The sequence below is a fragment of the Ictidomys tridecemlineatus genome, chromosome 1, assembly GCF_052094955.1.
Source record: "Ictidomys tridecemlineatus isolate mIctTri1 chromosome 1, mIctTri1.hap1, whole genome shotgun sequence".
NCBI lineage: Eukaryota > Metazoa > Chordata > Mammalia > Rodentia > Sciuridae > Ictidomys > Ictidomys tridecemlineatus.
In genome coordinates, this window is record NC_135477.1 from 167,899,582 (window position 1) to 167,921,348 (window position 21,767).

The following is a 21,767-nucleotide window of genomic DNA, read 5'->3' on the forward strand; positions in this document are numbered from 1 at the left end:
TGTCACCAAGGAGACATAAGACTTGTACAATGAAAACTATAAAACATTGATGAAATAAATTGAAAAAAACTCAAATAGATGCAAAGATACTCCATGCTTATAGAATAAAAGAATTAATCATCAAAATGTACCTACTATCTAAAGTCATCTATTGAATTACTGCAGTCCCCATTAAAATTGCAATGGATTTTTCCATGGAAATAGAAATAATCCTAAGATATATATGGAACCACAAATATCCAGATAACTAAAGGAGTCTTGAGTAAGAAGAGCAAGGCTGGATGCATGACATTTCCTTATTAAATTACTTTGCAAATTTATACTAATCAAAGTGATATGGTACTGGCATTAAAAATAGACACAAGGGAGCTGCAATTGTGGCTCAATGGTACAGGGCTTGCTAGCATGTGGGAAACACGGGGTTCAATCCTCAGTGCCCCATAAAAATAAATAAACAAAGATATTGTGTCCATCTACAACCAAAAAATAAAAATAAAAAAATAAAAAGAAAGAAAGAGAGAAAAAGAAAAAGAAAGAGAGAAAAATAAAACAGACACATGGGTAATGGAATAAATTAGAGAGCCCAGAAATAAACCCACACATATAGTTCAACTAACTTTTGACAAAGTTACCAAAATTTCGCAGTAGCAAAAATTTGGCTAACTCAACCATTCTAAGATGAGAGAGGACCTTTTTATAGTTCATATGAATTGAAAGACCAACACTGCCCAAATATGAAAGATTACATTGTTGAAGGGGTGGATGAGTGAATCTGAAGGAAAAAAGGCAGGAAGTGAGGGCCAAACCTAGGTGACTGTTTGTGGGTATCACAAGGTAATTGGTTTTGAAGAAGGCTGCCTTGAAGCAGGGGTATTGAATATGATCTTCTTCCTTAAGGAAACTAAGATGGCATACCTTTGATTAATGTCACTTTGTATGTACCTGTAAATCAAAAGATAATATTGTAACAATTGAACCTATGGGCAATTAGCAAACATAAGGATAGTCTTTGGTTCAGATTCAGTGTAGACTCTTACAACCGAAGCATATTTATGTTCTGAATATATTTAAATAACAACTTATAAGATTGCTCAAAAAGTAGATAATTTGTTAATATCCACTAATATTGGAATGTTTACTGTATAAGAGCTAAATAAATTCTCAGTGCATGCTAGCTATTACAGTGTTTATAAAAGTCTCTTTTACTAGGATTATTTCATGAAACCCTTGACAATCTTATTAGATGGCTGCTGTCCTGTTTTATAGATGAGGATTCAAGGATAAGAGCATTTAAGTAACACAATCTTCTGCTGACTAAGAAGACAATAATCTTGGTCTGCTAAATTCCACACCAGGGCAAAGAAATTCTACCTCCTGCAAATCACAAACATGGTAGCATCACAAAATATCTGCCTTACACAATTTCCCACACCTGGATGCTAAGAATATTTTCAAGGTCATGATATAAAAGTAAAAAGTAACAGTTTTACAATCAAGTAGAGGTAAAGTGAAATGCAGTGAATTCAAAATTTTCTCTAGAACCCCAAATATATTTCTTCAATATGGAAATTTTCTAATTTTGATTTTGGCTCTGGGGAAAAAAACCAGATTTTATTGATACTAATTACGTTGCTACAAAGTGAAGTTTGACTTCGACTTTTATATGGAGCCCCAATACTTTTGAATAATAGAATCTTTGTTTTTGTTACAGAAAAATATTGATGTATGATGGTATATTCATGGGAGAGGCTGTAATGAAGTCTCAGTTTTGTAATTTCCTATAAATGTGTTAAATGGCATGGTTAAAAAATTTAACCATTTCTCTAGCTATAAAAATTTGCTAATTTATTGTTCTATATGATACATCGGGGAATCTATAGATGTCACAGTCATTGTCCATGGATAGCCCTCTTTCCATAGATTTCTCACAGAATGTCTTCCATGAGTTTAGCAAACACACCAAAAAGCTATCAGCTCAGGAAGTCAATATCTCTCTCAATGGTAAACTCACACTAAACAACCTCATGAGATTGATGTCTCAATTCATAGCAAGTTCGAATTACATGTAGGTAGTCCCTCTGTCTCCATGCTGACTTTTATATTTCAGTTCTTCTCCATTTAGTGTTTATGCCTTTTCCTGCTTTGGGGCATGAGAAGCAGAGCATGTTACTGCAGCCCTTAAGTACATGATGCACAAAATGTACTTGTTGGAATCTATTATATCAATATTCCATCCTAAAATAGGACAGTGATGCAGCCCAGCCAGACAGTCCCAGTTTGTTGCTTCTAACAATTTCTGCTAATTACAGGAGATGAGGCTTATGATATTAAAAGGCTGTGGAAGTTGATCAGAAAGGATGCCCTGGGGAAAATGCCTTTTCCTTGAACCCTACCATATACTAAAGTAAATTCCCAGCAGAAATTCCCAAATTGAGAGAAGAAATGATACAGTGAATCAACCAGAACCACAATCATTTCCCCAGGGGGCAGTGAGGTATCTAGAACTATAATTTCCTGGCCACTTTCTTTGCTGTCTCTGTGTCTCTGGCCATGTCATTTCCACTCTTGAGTTCACAATTCCAAGTCATGAGAATGTTCGACTTAGTATACTGTCTCCTTGTGGATCAAAAATATTTTACGTTCCATCATTTGTGAACTTTAAAAACCATATATAATTCTGTTGACTGAGGCCTACTGCAAAAAAAAAAATGCTAGGAAAATATTTTTATTAGCAGCAGTGTTTATTTTTAGGAAATTCGTGAAGCCACTGTTATGTTCACATACTGTGCCAGTTGTGGAGTTATCTAACTATGCTTCTGTCACATATCTAGCAAACTCTAATGATCAAATAATCTAAAATGTAGAATATTAAATTTTCTGTCTTTGGCAGCCTTTGAGAGAAAGAGAACACAACTACTGCAATTGGAAGTTGGATTTGAAGTCCTGGCCTTTACTTTCAGGCAGAACTCTTTGTTCGTGGAACTTATAATTAGCTTGGAATTCCTACAAGCAACAGTTCTGTTTTGTACCACCCAGCACTGATGTGATCCTAAAAAATAAAGACCATAATGCTGTGTATTTCTCAAGCACAGATCTTATTCCTTCTGGCCTCTCATGGAGTCTGGCCCATTTTATTGATCAATGAATTTTATTTTCAAATAAAAATGTGATATCTCAAGACTTTCAGAAAACTACAATACAAAGAGAGATTATGGACTAGAAAGAAATTTACAAAGAATTGATCACTGTTTTTCGGTGAAAAAGAAAGAATGCATGAAAGCATCTATTCAAATACACCAGTGTTTTCTTCATGCCATTTAATTAAATTTTTTTTCAAAAGGTACGTTTGCAGTGTTTCATTACTGTTCACATTAATTACCAATATGCCGGTTCCCGGTGAAAATAATGACTTAGCTTTAGACTCCTTCATTGTATATGATGCATTTATTTGAATTTCCAAAACTGAAGATGACTTCAGCTTAGACAGTGTGTCTGGCCAGTAGAGATTCTCAAAAGGTGTGGGTCATTGATTTGTCACTGAGCCAAATGTCCCAGTCCAGAGTCCTTCCATAAAAATTTCCTTCATAGTCAACCAGGTAATTTTGTCCTTGACCATTGAAAACTGAAGTTGACTCTATTTTGCAGAGCCAAAGCTGGGTGTCATTTCCCACCAGGTATGACTTGTGACATGAAACCTCAAATGAAAGAGTGGCACCATGTTATCTCCCAATCATCTGCTATTAATCTAATCCAACTGTTTTGGGCTTGTACAGAGTAACTTCTTTTCCGTCCTTTGACTAAATATTGCCTCCTAATATTTCCAAGAGAGCCTTCCCTGGGCAAGATGCTGCAAGTGTGTCTTGGGGTACTTTAGTTTCCTGTCACCTTTTGTCAGTTCCCTAATAATCACACTCAGCCCTATGGAATCAATGGAGCTGACTCCTTCCTGTTTGCTTCTAGCTTGTCCAATGAGTCAAATATGGTGCACATGAGCATGTGGCTTCATCTGGGCTATCAAGAGTCTTCCCTGGAAAAAGACCTTCTATTTTCCCAGTGAGAGTGAGACCACCAGGGCATGTCTTCCTACCCAAAGAGAGAGTGGAAGTCAGAGTGAAGCCAAGAGAAAGCTCTGGAAGAAGTAGAGGAGTCCTGATTATATTTTTCACTGCCTATCTTCAGATAGGCACCACTTGTAATTGCTGTTACCTCATTGAGTACAACCCCCACCCTTTCTTCCTTTGGTTAATTTGAGTTCTGTCTGCTATGATCAAAAAGTCCTCTCTTCAGGTTTATGCTGTAACTTCTAGCTGCTTCTCTCACAGTATCGTTACAAAGTAGCCTGCCCTCCTCCCCATGTCCATGGCCACCAGACTCCCATCCCTATAACCATAAACTACCTACTATGTGTCATAGGCCTTATGGCTTTCCAAGAACCTTGCTTAACCTTTTCTCAGAGAAGTCTTTTTAATAAATATAGGAATTACTTTATCTGTTTTTAGCAACATTTATATCTTATAAGAGGACTCAGTTTCCTGCACCCAAGACAATATTTTAGCAGGTTAGAAAGTGTAAATGAAACCTACAAAGTCAAGATAAAAATGCATTGAATCTTATGTCTATTGTTCATTGTGATAAAAAACAACAACAACATGATCACTTACTTAAAAATATCTGTTGTCAATTTTCTGTGAGCTAGTTACCAGTGAGGAAGAGATTGCAAGCTCAGACAGCAGAATATTAGGAAAGATTGACATGAAACAAACAAAAATACAAACCATGTAATATGTCTATAGTCAGTGCCAGTCTGTGGGTCTACAGAACATGGAATTATTGTTGGAGGGTTCAGGGCTCAGGGAGATGTGAATCCTACAGGAAGTGAGGATGGCAAACAAGTTTGAAGGCTGAGTTGGGGTTAAGTAGATGAAAAGAAGAGACTGGGGTACTTTCTAGGAACAAGTAAAAATTTTCTTGAAGGGAAGGATAGTTACTTTCCAAGGTCCTCAAGTGGGAAGATACATGACTTGAAGAACCGGATGAAGGGAAGAGTGGGTGGCCAACATGGGTGAGGGGGTAGGCCAGGGACTGCTTCTCACCTCAGTCCTGCTGTGGGTCCTGCCTGTGCCTTTTAGACAAGTCATGGCCAGGTGTTTAAGGATTTTAGTTCACAGCATTGTAACATTAGGTCTATGTTTTATGAGATTCTGTAGCTTAGTAATTTTAAATTTGGCTCATATTAAAATTATCCAAGGAGTTCAAAGAAAAACAGTATTACATCCTACATTCCATTAGAATGAAAATCCCTGGTGTAGGACCCTGGTTTTCATTTTCAGAGCCCCTCCATCCATGAGATTCTAACACAGAGCCAGTCTTGAGAACCACAGCTGTCAATGATGTGGGAGGTGTACCTTAATGCTAGCACCTGTGATGCACTGGATCCAGATGATTTGAATGTTATCATGGATTGCATTAATAGAAATGTAGTTTCTGAATAAGAGAAGAGGGTGCTTTTCCCCTGCATCAGACCCAACATACCTGAAATATCTGTCAGCTTCTCAGCACTACACTTAAGGAAGAAATCAACCAAACTGAACTATTCCCAGAGGAAATCGAACCAAATGACCAGTACAGTCTCAACCATAACAGTGAGAAATGATCTAATAGTGCCAGAAATTTAAAATATCATCAAAATAATTCTTGTAAAAGGATGATTTCAGAATCTCTGTTTTTTTAAGAAAGTCAAAGCTGTAATTTATTCAGGGTAAATATATGTCAACTTACCAAATTCCAGTTCTCAGCATTGGAAAATAGAAGAAAATACAGATGAATACCTTTGGCCCCATGGAGCTTATATTCAAGAGAATAATGAAGCTTCCTGGTTCATGTGATTGTCAAGATCAGAATTTTTAGCTGACTATGTGATTAGCAGACATAGAACTTGAATGTATTATAGCATGGCATATTCCCATTATAATTTTAGAACATTAAAAGAAGTCTCTGAAAAACAAAGAGAACTTCATTTAGGGGAGAACTTCAGCAGGGTTGGTGCATGTAGAGGGGATTTAAGAACATACTAGTAAGGAAGAAAAGTTGTGACAGGAGGGACCTTGAGGGGTGAGCTCTAGAATCCTTTGCAAAACTGAGATCCAAGTGCTGGAGCGTTAAATACTGACAGCACTTGCATAGCTTGAGCACATACTGTATGCATGCTCCCTGGTGCATTATCTCATAATAGTCAACACTCAGAGATGAAGAGAAAATTCAAATCTTTACTTGTGCAAATATAAAATGAAATATGTCAAAATATAATTTTTTAAAAAATCTGACTCATTCATTAATGAGAGAGTTGGTGTGATGGCAAGACTAATTCCAAGGCTTTGAGGATCTCAGTATGCATAAAGAAATGTTAGGGTGAGATTGCTAGATTTGACACAAAAGTAGGATTGTCCTATAGGATTTCACACAATCATATTTGAGGTTATTATTTTTTTTAGTGTACTGGAATTATTTGTATCTTTAGTAACAAAATATCTCCCAGATACCATGTAACTTCACTAAGCCTGGGAACTCTTTCCATAGCAAACAGCAAGTTCAACAAAGCACATTCCCTTAGGATACTATATTGTCTGTTAAATAATTCCACATATGATGTTGAAAGAACATGACTGACTACCTTTTGGCCTTATTTGCAAGTGTGAAATAATATTTCTTAAAAATCAGATGAACCAAGGAATTGTTCTGGATTTTCCAGCTAACTCCAATGAAGCTCTGTATAGAGCTGCCTGTCTCCAGTCCCCCACACTGAAGTGGAACACTTAGCAAGACTTTGGGGAGACAATGGGACAGGGTCTTCTGGATCACACCACTGTTGTTCTTATGTATAAACCCAAGCTTGGTTTTTCCAGTGATTTGCTTATTTGGTTATGCAGACATTTGTAAACCACTTGAAATTAAGAACTTCTTGAACTACTTCTTTCGGGTTCCTGAAGAAAGCTGGGCACAGCAAATGATTGATGTGTTCTGAGTGGTTCCATAACCACTTTGGCTCCAAGACAAAGGCGGTGGAACCCCAAAGGGAGAAATCCAATTCTTTAGAATTTATGGCAGCTGTTTTCTCAGAAGGATTTCTTTCCCAACTCTTCCATTTTATTTTGCTGCTCCTGTTGTTCGTTTAGGATGTTGCCGTTTCTGAACATAGTTAATGGTCTTCTATTTTTGGAATGTCACACGAAGTTCAGCTTGCTGTCAGTGGCACTTTGCTCAGCCTCACATACCTGACTGCAGATTCAATGGCACTATTTCCCTTTCCTCTGAGTTGATCTTGAGGAAAGACTTCAGAGATATGTTTAGGGAATAAATGAAAAGTGGCTCGGTAGCTGGTTTAATGCTCCAATAAGGCTTTAGGACAATGTTCTGTGTCGAAGGTGAGAAGCCTCTGCTATATAAAGGTAAGGTGGCAGGAAACTTAACTTGTTTATTCCAGAACTCAGACTAGATGTGAAAGCACAATTTTGCATTGAAGTAATAGAAAGTCTAAGTTTTGCTCAACTAAAAAAAAAAAAAAAAAAAAAAAAAAACTAAACTGAAATTTACTTTTAGTCTTTGTCATAAACACTTTATGTGGATTAGCTCATTGAATCCTCAACAGCTCTATAATGTAGATTTGACTTTTGTTCCCATTTCACAGTGAAAAATCCTGGGTCTAGACGGCTTAAGCAAGCTGTCTGGGGTTGGTAACTCAAAAGAGGCGAGCCCAGATTTGACCCAAGCCATCTGCGGGTTAGCCTGCACTACTGAAGCTGGATTATGCCACCCTCCCATATTGTGCTGAAATAGAGAAAGCACACAGAACAGGAGACGATTGCCTTTCCTAGCCTCAGCTCTGGCATTAACTGTCTTTGCAACTCTGGATGAGTTATCTCATCTTTCTGGGCTTCTGTATCCCCGTATAAGATAAAGGTTAGAAACAATTTGATTGGATGGTCTCTGGGGTTCCTTCCAACTCTAAAGTTCTCTGATTCTATAATTGCATCATGACCTTAGATGCACACATGCACCCTACCCCCCAACACACACACACGGGCACACATTTGTGTGCACATACACACATTACTTCCCAGGGCCAAACCTAATCTTGCTGAAAGTCCCCAGTGCAATTTGATGCTAAGCCCAGACCCCACAGAATCCTATTATTTACAACAGCCCCTTAGGAACTCACAACACTTTAAAAATCCAGCAAGCCAGTTCTTTAAAAAAAAAAAAAAAGAAAAAAAAAGAAAAAAAAAAAGCTGCTAAACACAGTGATTTTTGGAAGTAAAATGTTAATACCAAAAAAGAAAGAGAGAAAACTCAAAATAAGTGCTGCTCTCTCTTTAAATGGTTTCTTCTACCATGTTACCTTGACAACTTAGCTTTGGTTCTTTAGATATGGGGTTTTCAGTGTGGGAGAAGAGGGGTGTCCTCCTTCTGTGTTCCTGTGTATTGAGATTTCCTCTTGTATTATGGAAAGAAGAAATGTCAAAGGCAGACCACAACATCTAGAGAAGGTACACAGGACATCTTGCAGGAGTGTCGGCCAGAAATAATCATAGGTGCACAGAATTAGGATGCATTCTGATTCAAGGTACATTATTCTCTCGTTCCTGTTTCCCATCACCATAACACACCATTGCAATTGCCTGTAAAATGTTACATTTTTGGATGAGCACAGTTATAGAGCAACAAAAGTGCCTGAAAAAATAATTGCATTATTTTTAGTTGCTGCAGTGATAGATGAACGTATCAGGTTGAGGGGACCACTCTCAAGAACTGAGCCAGTCTGGAAACGCTAAAAATATTGTTACCCCTCCAGCAATTGAAAAGTTGAGCAAAGACTTAGGAAGCAGCAGGTAGAGAGATCAAATTAGAATTCATATCTCTCTGCTGTAATAGGTTTGTTATCGAGACTGGCAAGCACTCAGGGGGCTAACAGAGGTCAGCTGGGGACTCCACGTGGAAGGAGCAAGCTAAAAAGGGGCAGTGTGGAGCGGATGAAAGGCAGGACTTATCTTCATCATCAAGCACCATGGAGCAGAGCCCCGCGTGGAGAATGGCTAAAAAATCAGAATTGGTTCTAGAAGCAGTTTTCTTCTCTGTGAGTGTGAGCTCCAGCAGAGGCCCTGAGCACTGTGGCAAGAGCCAGCCTGTGCCTGACACATGTGTTTCCCATTGATAGCTGGAGACAGCCCAGTAGCCTGTGAGTCGGCCTGACAAAGCCGGATTGAAGTACAGACAGAGTACGGTTTCAAAGCAGTCAGAAAAAGAACGAGAATGCTGTTCAGGAAATTCTTCAGGCATGGGCAGGGACTTGGCCGCTGTTCTGCAGTTGGAAAATCTGACTGGGGCCGCTTGTGAAGACAGGCAGGGCCTGCTCACACTCAGCGGGCTGAGTGACCGCCTCCTTCCCAGCAGCTCAGGCTGGGACACACACACACACACACACCCCTGGAACCCGGACAAGGGCGATTTCCATCGGCAGCTTTGTGAAACAGACAAGAGAGGTAGGGTCCTGCTCAGCTCCTGCGTTTCCAGCCTCCCTTCACTTGCTAAGCCCTCTGCCTGCTGTTTGCAGAAGCTCTTGAGTGTCGCTTGCGTGTGTGTTAATTAACAAGTCATAACTCGATCCCGTGAGCTTTTGGTGTGGAGTTCTAATCTTTGCTTTCCCCAGCCTCTTTCAAAGAGGCACTTTTGAAAGTTGGGATTTAGCTGGTAACGCTGTTGTGTGAAGGAAAGCATGTGAATTCCTTGTATGTCACCCTGCTTCAACCATCTGTAACTTTTTCTTTCTGCCTGGAAGGACAGTTCATTGGCAGGAAAGATAATTTTAAATGAAATTGTCTGTGTTCTTTGCCTCACAAGAGTTTTAAGAGGGGCGTTTCTAGCAGAAAATGGCTCTTGTTTTTTTGGAGGGAATCGGTTTGAAGTTTGTATTTTGGATCACACTTTCAGAGTGTAGGAGCAGATATGTGCGCATGAGTTCCTGGCTTCTTTTATTTGTGTTTGGGATTTTGACTGTCATTATATCAGAGTTGACTGTCAGTGATATAATTGTCTACAAATAAGCTGGATTGTGATTTTGTTTCTGTAATCATTTCCAGTTTTTCTCCATGGAAGAAGTAACTTAAGAGTTTTACTCTCAAAAAAAAAATTCTATATTTTATAAAGGATTACAAAACCATAACAGAACAATAGTTGACTCAAAGTCATTGTTAAAATTCACACCATATGTCTCCACTTTTAACAATCAATTAATCTGATTTTACACCTAAGTGAATATAGTGCTTAAAAACAATCAAATGCTAAATAATTTTCAACAGAGCAGGGAATCTGTTTTCCCTTTCAATTTTGGATCTTCCTTACATATGTGTAAGGTAGGGTTTTCCTCTGATAGGAAAACTATATTACTTTTTCCATGTTAAATATTTAGACACCCAGTACAATACAATTGCGTTTAAAAGACTGATTCTGCTCAGCTAAAGCTGGATTGAACCTCATTACTGCTTTATGATTATTGGCTGAGCAATCTGTGGCCACAGTGGTGTTTTCCAAAGGGGGCTTGGCCAAGAGTCTGCTCAAGCAAAGAGGTGAATGGATGAATTCTTGAACATTTCATGAATAACTAAAGAGTTAGACCTTATAGCATGGATTTCTATGAAAATGAGTGTGAGATCACATTAGTATTCTGAAATCTCTAAACAAGTAGCTCACAGTAGACCTTCACCCCCCTGTGAATGAATGATAAAGGCTGGGGTTTCTCAGTCCTTACTCTGCGTGGAACTAGGGTGCGTAGGAAGAAGTTTCTCCTGTTGGAAGAAGATGAGGATGATTAGGCAGCGATTTTATTTTCTCTACAGTCTTGAATTTGGAGGATGGAATTAGGATAGGACTGGCAGTAGGATTTCTTATTCGCAGAGACAGCTCAAGAGTGTTTTCTTCGGTAACCTTGTCTTTGGGTGGGGTGCAGTGAGGTGGGGAGGGCTGGGTGTGGAAACTGCAGGGCTCCCTCCAAGGAAGAGAGGGCAGTTAGAAGTCTGTGACTGTTTTTTTCTAATGCCAAGACAGATAAGGGTTGCCATGAACCACAGCCAAGCACACTGCCAGAGCAATGGAGACTCCAATGAGCTCAAATGTCATAGCCTCTAAATTTAGTGTGCATCAAGTGCTCATCAGAAAGAGGCGTGAACTAGCAACCCCAGGTTACAGGCTGATGAAGAACAGTGACAAAAACTTGGAAGAAACTCTATAATTTTTCCCTTTTAGAAATAAAGGAGGGGACCAGGGCCAGAGGTGTAGCTCAGTGGTAGAACGCTGGCCTAGCATGTGAAGGCCCTGGGTTCAATCCCAAGAACCCAGTGAAGGGGGTGGGGGAAAATCAAGTTCCCTTGACATTTGAAAGGAAAAGAAGGAAAGAGGAGAAAGAGCAGAGGAAAGAAGAAATACAGGGCAGAGGTGGAGGCAGGCAGTAAGGAGAGGCTGCCTACGCCACAAACTGGGTATTGAGCGTGGAAACGGAGGAGACCCTAGTGAGGAGCAGAGGCTGCCTGTTAGAAAGAGTGCAGACTCCCAGACACTGGTCTGTTGGGCTTGGAGCATGCAGGTAAACCGTGGCCTCAGTGCATAGGATTGTTTTACTCCCTTCAAAATAGGAAACCTTGTGGTCAGCCTGCCCTGCTGTGCCTTCTGGAAGTAATCAGAGGCACATTTTATAAGAATAGCATCACCCAAGGGCTCAGATTTCCTCAGCAGGGCGGGAATGGGCACTCAAGGCCTTATTTTTAACCGGGATTTGTTCCTTGTGGAGACATTCTTGCAGGGGGCGTTGAATGACAGGACCAGGTGGAGATGAGTGAGTGACTGTGGGGAGCCAAGCTAGTTCTAGGCCTGCTGTGGTCCCTTTATGAAGACAAACTTGTGGAATTCTTTATTCTCATGAAAAAATCTCTTTAATTGTAATTTTTAATTGTTTTTTTTTTAAATCACCAAGGGCATGTGCCACATTGTTGGTTATATTTGGGGTCTCTAAAGAAATAACCAACAGGATAGATATGGATATAAGAGGAGATTTATTATGGGAATTGGCTCACATCCGTATGGAGGCCAGAAAGTCCCACCATATTGATCTGCAAGATGGAAACCTAGGAAAACCAGGGTGTACTTCAGTTTTGAGTCCCAAGGCCTGGACGCCAGAAGAGCTGATGGCGTAATTCCCATTTGGAGACCTAAGGCCTGAGGAAGCAGGGGGCGTTGGAGTGGGGACGGAAAGCACCTATTTAAATCAGGCCCAAAGCCAGGAAATTGAAAGTCTGAGGGTAGGAGAAGATGCACTTTATGAGGTGCTGTTTCTGGCCAGATGTGGTTTTATAGAAGAATTTCTACAGGAATCCAGGAGGGAATGGCTTTGGGAAGATCCCTCTCTGGGTGTCTGCTGTAGCCCAGCCACTTTTGTCTTATATATTGGGAGTTTTGCAAGGTATTTCGTTTGAAGAGAGAGTTTTAATATTTTATCAGTAAAGATTGCATTTGACTGCAAGCTATTCACACACGACTCCAAAAAGTGTAAACATAAAAGGACTTATTTTTTGTGCCTATGGATAGAGATCAGCCTTTCACAGTCCCGGACGCTGGCAGCAGCTGAGCCTTGTCCTAGGGGATCAGAATATCCTCTGCTCTATCATCTTCAGTAGTGGAGCTCAACTCCTGTTCTTCTCTGCAGGTATCACCTTCAAGCCAGGGCAAAAGAGGCAGGATATGAAGGGGAAAGCTATTCCTTCTCTTAACCTTGACTCCTTTAATCACAAAGGATACGCCTTTCCTTTTAGACCAGTCTTCATGGCTCAGCCCACACAGGCAGTATGGGGTCCTATAGACCCTGGTTTCAAGGAGTCACATTACCATGACTGATTAAAGTCAATCTTATTTCACACTCTGAGTCTGGAGTAGGAACCCACAAATTTGGGTCAAAGGCTTTCCCCCCCACCCCCGATAATGAGCATCATTGTTCTATTAGCAGTTGAGATGGGGAGGATGTATGGCAGATAGCGATGGGCAGTGTCAGCTACAAATACTTTTTCTTAAAATATTTTTTACTTATACGTAGAAACAATATCTTTATTTTGCTTATTTATTTTTATGTGGTGCTGAGGATTGAACTCAGTGCCTCACATGTGTGAGGCGAGCACTCTGCCACTGAGCCACAACCCCAGCCCATACAAATACTTAAAAATGTTTACAAAAGTTCATTTGCAAATCCATTTGAAAAACTCCTCATTTCATTTCTTCTATCATAAAGAAGTAGACATAGAGACCAGAAGAGACATGCCATTTGCCTAAGGAGCATGGGCAGTCCAGGACAAGGCAGGTCCAAAGAAGAGTAGGCGTTTTGTGTGTTGGCTCAGTGACCTCAGCTGAGTGAGACTTTGGAGGCTGTGCTAGATACAGTGACATTGCAGTGGAGACTTGGTATTACAAGTTCCCTCAGAAGCCACCTGGTTTCATAATTTCTCAAAATCCCCATAACCTGATTAGAGATCAGAGTTGGAGAATTCCTGTATTTTTTAAAGCTTCCCCCCTGATTCTGTGGAAGCCAAGCAGATACTGGTCCACAGAGCCAGGTCTGATAAATGTAGCTGTGGGTGAATTCCTCATCTCCTTATGGGATCCCTGTGTGACAGATGCCTGGCAGATGGGACGGTGATGCCTTCAGTGATGTCCTGTCTCTGCACAGTGGGGCAGCCAGGGGTGTCCCTTCCCCCCTCAAACCTTGTCAGATTCAGTCAAATATGCCTTTCTGTACTTTGCAAGGACCACACTTGTCATTGCCTCTTGGGTCGAATCTGAGGATGGCAATGGTACTCTGTACAAAAGTGGGCTTGGGAGATACAGTAAATGGAGAGGTGTTCAGAAATGTTGGGATAGATCCTAGCTTCATGACGCTTTAGGTCTTAGTTCTGAAAGAGTATTGGGTGCCTCTTAGGTGTTTTCTCTTTCTTTCTTTCTTTCTTTTAATAATTTTTTATTTGTTTTAATTAGTTATACATGACAGTGGGATGCATTTATGCACCTTGATATACGTAAGTGGGGTAGAATTTCTCATTTTTCTGATTGTACATGTTGTAGGATCACATCGGCCGTGCAGTCATTATATGCACACAAGGTGATAATGTCTGATTCATCTGTTATCTTTCCTATCCCCATACTCCCTGCCCTCCTTTCACTCCCCTCTACCTAAAGAAACTCTATTCTATAGTGCCACCCCTCCCAATTGTGAATTAGCATTCGCATGTCAGAAAGAACATTTGGCCTTTGAGTTTTGGGATCGGCTTATTTTGTTTAGCAAAAGGATGGAGTTGGAGAATATCATACTTATAGACGTTTTAAAATGAAGCTTCTGATTTATTTTTATCTACTTTAATTTTTGTAATAATTTTAACAGTTTTAGGTTTATAATGAAACAATACAAAGGGATCTTGTACACCTGATTACTTGGTAATGGACTATTAGTACAGTTCACTTCTTACAATTAATGAACTAATTGTGATCCATTATTATTAGCTGAAGTTCATACATTGCTTGAATTTCTTTAGATTCCATCTAACATCCTTTCTAAGTTCCAGGATCCTATCCAGGATAACACTTTGCAGTTCATTGTCTTAGGCTCCTCTTCGCTATGACAGTTTTATAGACTTTCCTTGGGTTTGATAACCTTGAGGGTTTTGAAGAGAGCTTATTTATCAGCTGTTTTCTGCATGCCTAGACTGGGAATTTTATTTATTTATTCATATTTTTTCAAATTTTTCATTTTGTATTTAATTAGTTATATGTGACAGTAGAATTCACTTATGCACTTTGATATATCATACATACATAGAATATAATCTCTCATTTTCCTGAGTGTACATGTTGTAGAATCACACTGGTCATGGGGTCCCATATGTATATAAAGTAATAATGTCCGTTTTGTTCTACTATCCTTCCTATTCCCACACCCCCTCCCCTGCCTTCCCTTCACTTCCCTCTACCTCATCTAAGGTAACTCCATTCTTCTCTAGTGCCCCCCACATACACCCTTATTGTGGATTAGCATCCACATATTAGAGAAAACATTGGCTTATTTCACTTAGCATGATACATCTTGAATTCCAGCACCCATCTCTGCATCCTTCCTGGACTCTCCTGTTGCTTTCCTCTGAAACCCAACAGCTAACTTCACCCTGACAAAACTATGGTCCCCAGAACTCAACTCCAATTATCTTAGAATTTGTATCTCCCATGAGTGGGGCGTAGGTGTCCTGAAAAGGAAGAGGGGGTAACTGTAAGGGAGAAGTACAACCAAAAAGAAGGGTGGCCAGTGGGTGATCTTAGAATATGATCACTCTTTTGCTCTGAGTTCAGGTTCACAGGTGGACACTGTGGTGATGTGGGTGACGTCAGGCAAATTTCATCACCTCCATGGTCCTAATTTCCTATAAGATCCCCTTCATATTGTATTGTGAGATTGTGTGCATAATGCTCTTAGAAGGATGCCCTATACTTAAAAAAGAACCTAAATATTTAGATATCCACATAGTTCATGTTAACTGATTTAGTACAAGGCAAACGGATGGAATAGGGGCATCAGAGAGTATAAAGAGCCAAGGCAGGCAGCAAAAAAAAAGGAAAAGAATGTTGCACATTGAATTGCTCAGGTTGCTTTATTTTTTTAATTTTTTTTTGTGCTGCAAAAAAAAAAATAAATTTTTCTACCAATTCTGATGTCCCCTTTTTCTTTTCACCTATGCTGCCACACAGAAAGGTGACTGTCTTCATCATTGTTTCAAATTCCTGTTGCAGAGTGTGAACTGCCTCATATAAAGGAAATCATGTAAGCTGTGGCCCCTGACCTGCCTCTCAGACAGGTCTGCAGGACTGGGGAGGAACAGGTCACCACGGTTCGCCAAGTGTATAAATCCTGTAAGATCGGTTTGGTCGAGGATCTTTGCTGGTGGTTGTACTAATGGAGCTCAGGGTGTGTAGGTGGATGTGAATGTAGTTGCTTTATTCTTCTTTTTTAACCGATCAAGTAGTGGCACCTATTAAAGTGAGCACAATTCCCTGATAATTAATAAATAAATAAATAAATAAATAAAATAAAAAACCTGTGTTGCCAGGGATTAGAAACTCCCTTCTTATTCAGACTGCTTTCCCTTGCCAGAGTGATAGAATCAGACTCTCTTGTGAGCACCCTGACTTCCAAATGATACATTCAAAATGCCTGCAGCCCCCTGCTGTTACTTGCCAGGGTTGGAATCTTCAGCCACTGAAACTGCTTTCATTGAGCTCAGAGTAAATAAATAGCAGGGCTCTCTCCCTTCTGCAAGAAGATCATTCCACAACATCCTGCTGCACTCACTCTGATTGGGTTTGGGATGCTGGGCAAGGTGTATGTAATGAAAGAAGATGGCTCAAGGGCAGAGATAGCTGGGGGGCAGAGCCAGGCTGTTTTGTTCCCGTTCTTGCCTATGGTGGCTTTATTTCTACTCTCTCTGTGATCTTTCTAGTTCTTTTCCTCTGTTTACTTATTCTGGTCCATTTACCCACTGGGAATTTCTTTCCTCTCTCTTGTTCAGTATGTGCTTACTAGAGTTGTTATCTGCTTTCCTCCAGGGGTTGGAGTTGGTGATAGACCAGAGTCTGCACAGCACTAATTTTTTTTTTTTTTATCATGTCATGACAGACATTAACTTGTAAAGCTGGCTGTGTCCTTCAAAGATCTGTGCTTTCACTTCTGTGTCTGACTAAGCTGCTCCTGATGTTTCCCAGGTGACGAAACATCAGGTCACAAACTAGCAACCCAAAGGCTGGCCTAAGGGTACATTTTGGTTCACAAAGTGTGTGCGTGTGTGTGTGCGTGTGTGAGTGCGTGTGTGAGTGCATGTGTGTGTGTGTGTGTGTGTGTGTGTGTGTGTGTGTGTGTGTTTGATTTAGTTACAAAGCATTAAAATGTCCTAAGATATCCTGCAAAAATCTACATGTCTGCATTTTCTGGAAAAGCTAAAGACGAGCACCGTGCTCTGATTTCTTATGGTGCAGTGGTTGAGGATTTGGACAACTCCTATTTCTTTGAGTGGCATATGTCCCCTCATTCATTGATCTCACCTTCCTGATCTCCAGGTATTCAACTTTGTCAACTCTGTTTTGGTTGATAGTTTCTCAGTGGAATCACAAAAGGTAATGATTTTGAGAGAATTTCCTTGGTCCTCCCTGGGGTGGTATATAGTACCGTTCTAGATGCACAGGAGAGAAGTTGTGGCATAATTGAGACCTGGCTGAATTTTCTCAGAGAACATTGATGGGATGGGCTAAGCATCCATGGGAGGGGCACAGGAGGACAACATGGCGGCCGAGAGTATGGGTCTCAAAGTTAGACGTTTCTGGAAATGACCACCTCAGAGGACTGTAACTAGGGTTAAAAGTTTAACTGTGGTAGAAATCACAACAGTCACTGGCTCTGGGAGTGGGAACTGCTTAAGAAAGGGCACATGAGAACTTTCTATGGTGAGAGAAATGTTCCCTACTTTCTTTGAATATTGTTTACAAAGAAATACAGATTTGTTAACACACTAAGCTGTACAGTTAATATCTATGTGTATGTCCCTGGAGGTCAATTACAACTTGATAGACATATCCATCCATATCTCAAAGCAGGCAAAGTGCTTATCAAAGTGCGTAATAACTGTTAGCTGTTCTCATGCTTGTTTCTGAAAATTTTTATTTAAAAAGGAAGATAAAATGTCTAAAAATGGGATGATTGTTTCCTTTTTGACCCCAGATTTCATTTCCAGCATCTAAGAGTATAGGTAAATAGCTAAAGACTCATGCCAAACAATTATCAAGGGAGAATCTATTGGATCAATGCTAATTTTATGGAGCTATTGAATCACTGTAGAAGGATGTGCCTAATTTGCTATAGCTGTTTTTCACGATGCTGTAAAAATTCATGGGTTTTGGAGACATATCAAACAGGGTTTATTTCCTGAGAGAAAAATACCTGTACTTAAAATAACATGCACCCTGACTGAATTACAATAGTTTCTCAGTAATTATTCAATAATCTATCTTAAAATTAATATCCATGTTGAGAAATTCTGGCTAAAACAATTATAAAAAATATGTCTTTAATCAGTAATTGTGCTGTTCTGGCTAATGATTCTCATATATCTGGGAGCATTTCCCTTGAGAATTAAGAGAACTACTTTTTGGCCAGGTGTTCTGGATTCAGATTCCTGTAATGCCTTTAAAAAGCCAAGATATAGATGTGTGAGTATGTGTGTGTGTGTGTGTGTGTGTGTGTGTGTGTGTGTGTGTGTGTGTATTATGTGTGTGTGTGTGTGTGTATATACACACACACACGCACACACACACACACACACACACACATCTTTGAGTATTGTTCAAAAGGCATGGGTATAGTAGTTGACAAAAGTGATGTGAAACCAGCAAATGAAAGTCAAAGTGCAGAAGGCTGAGCCTGGAATTTCTGAGGGACATACTAATTTTCAGATGAGCCAAATGTGGTTTTGTCAGTAAGTTGCTCTGTGGCCTTGATTAAGTCACTTTACCTCCTTGAACCTCATTTTCTCATCTGTTTAACAAGGATTTTGACATTTCCTTCAAGTCTTTGTGTTTCATTTTATGACTCTAAGTGTTTGAGTCATGTTCGTTATTATTTTATTAACTACCTCGATCCCCAAGTCACAGGAGAGCTGTGGCAGCTCCTCTGTGATTGTCATTATCTGGTTCTGGTCAGAACCCTCCATGGGGACTTGGAAACACTGGCCCTGTATAGTACAGGGCAGGAGGCCTGCTGAAAGGAGTCAGATGTGTTCACAAGGGGCCAGAGCAGCATCTCTTGCATGTGAAAATGACGTTGTTAAATCTGTGGTAGGGCATATGAAAGTGATTTTCCTGTTCAAGTGTGCAGTTCACACATCCATTTCTGGTCCTTATCTTCCAGTCAAGGAACAGGTACAGAATTACATCTCTGAGTTTTATATAGAGCCAAATCTTCAACACATGAGATTCTTTCAAGTCTTTGCTCAAATGTTACCTACTTCATGAAGACAACCCCTCTTCCTTTTTTTATCTTGTGTCTTTTTTCCCAAAGCCCTCTTTCCCCTGTCATAAATATAATATACCTTACTCATTTTCATGTTTGTTACCTGCCTCTATCACTGACCTCTGACATGAAATCAAGGGTCTTCATCTTTGCTTTTTTTATATATCCCGATTTTCAAGATCAATGCCAGGGGATCACCTGAAAGAAATACCTACTGGCAGGTGCTGGTAGCATTTATGCCCATTTAAATGTCTCCTTCACTAAACACACCTCCACGGGAATTCTAAATACCTCGCATTGCATCAGATTCAGGAAATGCTAGGTCTTCGCTTTACTCTCAGTATATAACGGTAAGAAAATCAGGCCTGGATTTGAGTTCAAACCCTGGCTGACTTCCGTGCTACGAGTTCTTGAGAATATTCCTGTCTTCCTTGGAACCACTGTTTTCTCATTCATGAAATGGTTTTAACACTATTGATTTCCTAGAGTATTATCAAAAAAGGATTCATTCATGGATCTGATAATACCAGATACAAGTATGTATGTGGCTCACAAATATATTTCTGTCTAAAACTACTTCAATAGCATGCCAGGTTTCTGCAGGTCCAGGATGGCAAGAATCAATGTTCATACCAGACTATCTTCCAGTTCATCAGAGATAAGAATTTTTAACTTAAATGCAAGGTACATGTTCATAAGACTGATAGATTAAAGACTTACACATTTGTGCCTGAAGGCCCAGCCCTCTACCCACTGGTTTCCAGACTCATTTCTAAGTGCCTTTGCAACCCTGTCCTCTCTTGGGTCTTGTATGCATTTGAAATTTAGCAGAACTGTCTATCTGGCTGCCTTACTCACTCCGCTCCTTTGCCCTGTGAGTCTCCCTTCCCATCTGGCCCTGTCATTCACCTGGCTGATTATTCCAGAGTCCTGGCATCCTGCTTCACTCCTGTCCTTTTCTCATACCTAGTGAATGCTACTAACTGTACTTGCCCAATAGATTCCATTTATAGCAACTCTTCACTTTCTCACCCATCTCTTTGCAGGTTTGGGTCATGGTCCCCTCAGCCTACTCTCTCGACTTCCATTCTCGTGCCCCACAGCCTGTCCACTAGAGAACAGCCAGAGTGGTCCTAAAGTAGAAATGTGATTATCTCTGCCTGCTGCCTCACATCCTCAATGGTCACTTTCACAGTCAGAATCATAGCTCAGGTTTTTACTTTGGCTTATAAGACTCTGCACATACATCCCATCCTATCTGTACCAGGGCTTATTTTCAAACACTTTCACCTGGTCCTGTCTGATCTAGTTACATCACTCGTCACACATGCCAAGCAAGCCCTCACCCCAGGGCCTTGGCACTTGCTGGTCCTGTTTCCTTCTCCTAGAAGCCTTTCCAAGGTGTCTTCATGCTTTACTCTCTTGCTCATTCATGTTTTTTTTCCTCAAACCTCTCCATTACAGAGAGACTCTTCTCTGACAGGAGTGCCCCAACATAAACAGCTCCCCAAGTTTGTCTCCAACTGCTTCAGTTTTTTCTTCACAAGACAACTTTGCAAGAATAAGTGCAAGAAGTTACCTGTTGATTGGTTTTTCTGCTTATTATTTCCTCCATTAATGCATCCCAGAGAAAGAGTGGCCAATCTTCTGACTGCCCAAGGTCGAGTGTGAACACCTAGGAGGCCCTGGCAAGACTTATTGGTTTCAATACTCATGGATGACAGTAAACTTCTGAGGGGAGCCACAGTGTTCATTTCTCAGGATTCCATTGTTACATGTCTCATATCTATATGAATTTTTTAAAAATTTTTAATTTGTTTTTATTATACATAACAGTAGAGTGCATTTATGCACTTTGATATGCATAGATAGGATATAATTTCTCCTTTTTCTCATTGTACATGTTGTAGAATCACGTTGGTCATGCAGTCCTATATATACATAAAGTAAGAATGTCTGTTTCATCCTACTATCCTTCCTATCCATATGATTTTAAATAGTCTAGCTGTTTTAAAAATTAATTTTATACATCTTTGTGGAACTATCACTTACCAATTTTAAGTGGACTGAATTAGGTTTAGAACAGTTTGTTAAAAATAAAAACAAAAGTCTCTCTCTCTCTCTCTCTCTCTCTCTCTCTCTCTCACACACACACACACACACACACACACACACACACACACATTTTTGTCATATGTAGATAATAGAAATTGATATGGTTTGAACACATATATGTTGCTGGAATCCTAGGCCAGAAACCTTACTCTGTGACTCCCAACAGACCAGGTTTGTACACCTGCTGTCTGGAGAGCCCAATCAGAGAGAGACAATGGAAAGGTGAAGCAGGAAAGGAACTAATTATTCTGAGTGGGTCCAAAGAGAAGAAACAGGGGCCCAGCATCCTGAGCACCTTAGGGATTATACAGGGGAAGGCCAAAGGTGGTGAGGAGCAGGCAGTGTGTGTTGTCAGTCACTCCTGGTCAAATTGAGAGCTGGTTGGTCACTATTGGCATGTCCTGCTGGCTCTGGAGAAAGGGCTCTTGCATGGTGGGGTGATGATTGGATTCCCATGGAGAGACGATTTCTCCAGCTTGTGGGAGGGTGCAGCCTGGATTCTAGTCATGGTGTCATTGCTCCT

General features: G+C 40.2%; 1 protein-coding gene across 5 annotated transcripts in view; it reads left to right on the top strand.

The window, feature by feature from the left end:
* Sgcd (sarcoglycan delta) overlaps positions 1-21,767 on the top strand; it is a 928,109-nt gene that overhangs the window by 531,425 nt on the left and 374,917 nt on the right. Inside the window, exon 1 of one of the 5 annotated variants that reach the window (XM_040272046.2) lies at positions 9,167-9,536. The exons of 3 other annotated variants lie outside the window; for them this stretch is intronic. The gene's annotated coding sequence lies outside the window, so the exon portion shown is untranslated. Of the gene's footprint in view, positions 1-9,166; positions 9,537-21,767 lie in introns of those variants that run through there. One more of the 5 variants, XM_013358695.4, reaches the window with a different exon arrangement.